Consider the following 3,669-nt stretch of genomic DNA (forward strand, 5'->3'; position numbering starts at 1 on the left):
GGACAGTGCTGTCCATTTTGGCTCTTCTATTTATCTGAAACACAAAAACCAAAAAAATTATTAATAATAAAAAAAAAATTTACAAAATGTAGCGGTTTTGAAATTGACTCTCTAAAAATCGGGGTTTTTCATAAAAAAAATACGAAATAATTGAAATAATAATATCATTCTAGTACGGGCGATAGCCATTGATGTATTGAGAATAACATATTAAAATTTCAGACGATTCGGTTGAATAGTTTTTTCTTTTTTTTGACAACACCTGGCCGAAAAAAGTAGCTTTGAGATAAATCAGTTTAAAGTTTTGGGAGTGGATAGTGCGACCATTGATGCGGCCGCGAATCTGACTGCCTGCTAAAACGGCTGTAGAATTGAAAATACTGGGAATATCATTCCAAAAATTTAATAGTAAATTCTTAAAGCCTATACTTTTGAAATATTCAAAAAAAAAAAATTGATTTTTTGAACATTTTAGACCACCGGGACCCCTTAAGCAATTTAAGATGAAATGGGTAAGTGATGCATAGAGATCTAGAGGGGATATGAAAGTGAATGCCATGTAATTGGGATGAACTATCAATTTCTCCTTTAATTGTACTAAAAGCAAAAGGGATAAACGCTAAAAAAAACACTTTTTTCATGAATTTATTGTAGCGAAACGGTTCAAGTCAGCTTATTAAAAGTTGTTGCATATTATAAAGTAACATTTCAAGAATATTTGATAAAATTTTCATGTAAAAATATTGCAAAATGAGCGAATGAGAGCACATTTACGTAGACGCCTTTTCAAAAATACATTTTGCAGTAGTCAGCATATCTCAGCGTAGAATCATCTGAAATCAAAAAAATTGAATAATTTAGTTAAAGTATGAGTTAAACTTCCCCCCAACGTTTATTTTGACGATTTATTTTCATTTTCAGCCATTTGGTAGTCGTTTGAAGTAAAAAGTGATTTTTGACGAAAAAATGCCGCCATTTTGTAGGTGTAAAACCACCTTAATATAAAAAAAATGGCGTAAAAAAAACGTTGGCGGGAGGTTTTTTATATGTAAAATATGTGTGCAAAATTTCAAAAGGATCGGTTGAGTAGTTTTCAAATGCCAATGACTACGCACTTAAAAAAAAAAGGTTCGAGAAAACCGCGTTTAAAGTTTGTAACGGACTACGCGCGCAACTGCTGCGTCTCGGCAGACGTTTGAGGCGGCTCGGCTTTATGCTCTATAACTTAAAAAGTTTTGCTCGGATTGACTTAAAATTTTAACACGGTATTTTTGAAATGTTTTACTACAATAACATGCAAAAAAAAATCGATTTTTATCCCTTACCCCCCCTTAAAATGAAAATGAATCTTAAAAATCACCTGATTTTGTATTCATAGCGAGAATTAAATGATTGCGTTTGTTTGGAAGTGCTTTATTTAATAGTGAAAACAACAAACAATAAAGTAGTATTCCAAGAAATGGTGAGATGTATAAAATATCTGAATATTTGATATCCAATGGAGTTGAAAGAATTGCATTGCATGCAAGGGACTCATTGAGTAAAATATAATACTGAGTTTACTTATTTTTCTAACTTCCTTATAGAGCCCTCACAATAGGTCTGTTGAGCTCACAATAGGTCAATGAGCCTGCATATTTAATTAAAATTTCTACTTAATTACAATTTGTACTATGAACAAGAACTTGCTCGGTATGTCCAGAATTGTAGTGTGTGAATAGTGTCAGAATTCTAATGTCAAAAGTGAGCAAACCTTTAATAATTGAATCATGAAACAAATACATATAGCCTATCTACATAGCTGTCAGTCAAATTCAAAGGCTCAACGGACACATTGTGATGAGTCTACTAGTTATAGCGTATCAAAGCCATTTATTCATTTCTAAAATAAATTTAGATAAAATTCACTTTACACTCTAGATCTGAAGGCAATTAAGCGCTTGAAATGGATATCAAACACAAATAAATTACAAGATCTATTTCAAATATTTAAAAAACGAACCCCTCAAATCACTTTCATTTATATATAATATTTTACAAGTGGCAGCACGAAATCGCAAGATTGCATTTTCTACTTCCATAATGACCAAGGCGAATTCGTACAAGGTGAGCCATCATGGGGTACAGAAGCTAAAGATGGCGCCTTCTGGTAAGTCTAGCTTTGTTTGCCAATTTTGCCTACTGGTAGCAGTCATCGCTTGAAGTAAACGAAACAAATAAGGAGAAAAAGTTTCTTGTTTCTAAACATTCAGTAATAGCTTGTGATTTAAAGATTTGTAACTTTTTAGTTAAACAAAGTTATGAAGATAAAGTGCCGCCTGTTAAATTTGTGAAGGCACGAATTATAAAAATATTTCAAATTCGGTTTTTTTTAATTTCTATGCCAATGACACCGTGGCAAGAAAGTGTGTGTGTTTAATTTCTTGTGTTTGTTGGTCGTTGCTGTTGTTGTAGCAGCATGTAGAGTTTGGCAGTTTCTATTACTTTCGCTTATTCTTCCTCTTTACAAACAAGTAATTTTCCTTACTCTTGCTTGAACATTCATAAGCGATGACGTAGCAGCGAATTCGGAAGGCACAGTCATGCATTCTATCACTTGGGGCACATACATGTAAATTTGCATAAATGCGAATTTTGATTTTGCCATTCGGTGGTTTTAGTGTAAAAATGAGGTTAATACTTTCAGTTAGTTTTACCTCGATTTTCAATCAGAAAGTAAAAAAAAAAACTCGTCACTTTGACATTCAAACTACCAAAATGGAAGAAAAACATACTAAATCGCCTGTTTTAGTCACACCACCCAGAGGAATGATGGAAAACAAAGTTTGCCCTGATAGATGCACAACATTTCTTCGTTCGGCCCATTTACGTCACAATATAAAAGTCGTGTTGGCTAGCTGTAAATTACTTTGTATTATCCTAAGTTTTAACTAAGATACGATGTATGTATATTATACGCAGTCGCACGGTCGCTATTTTAGTAAGCAGATAATTTGCTGGATGTTGAAGCAAAGGAGAAAGCGCAGGTACTGTTCGTGAGGATACTGGGTACAACCGAGCTCCAACGTACGAAGAAACGAATTGGCAGCAAAAACGTGCATAAAACTAGGCAATTATTGGCTTGCTGGACGAGTACAATTTTATATCTGTTTATAGTATAACAGCCGGTTGGTCCAACTTAGTGCAAACATTGAGGTGAAATATGTACAACATTTCACATGAAGAAACAAATTTGGCTAATGTTTTTATATATTATAAGAATGTTTTAAAAAAATTACAAAATGATCCATATATATAATTTATATAAAGCAAGTTTTTAACTTAAAATCTTTGCAGTGCTATAATTTTATATTGTGACGTATCTGACCCAACAGCTGATTGAGAAATAGGAGTAAGCAATGCACGATCTAAGGTGAATCCATAATAGGTGATAGGAATAGAACAGCTGCTTTGTTTTCCTTTGTTGAAATGTTAAAGTAATCAAGTAGTAGTCGAAATAATGATCATTGAAATTTGAACACTCAAATTGCAGAACAAAATATATGCATATATGGTTTTTGTATCACTGGTATCACCCTGTATGAATTCGCCTTGATTTTAGCGAAACCGGTTTCTGACCAGGTTTTTTTTTGGCTTTTTGGCCATCTTGCGATGCCAGCCGACAGGGCA

Source organism: Anastrepha obliqua, chromosome 4 (genome assembly GCF_027943255.1).
Source record: "Anastrepha obliqua isolate idAnaObli1 chromosome 4, idAnaObli1_1.0, whole genome shotgun sequence".
Classification (NCBI taxonomy): Eukaryota; Metazoa; Arthropoda; class Insecta; order Diptera; family Tephritidae; genus Anastrepha; species Anastrepha obliqua.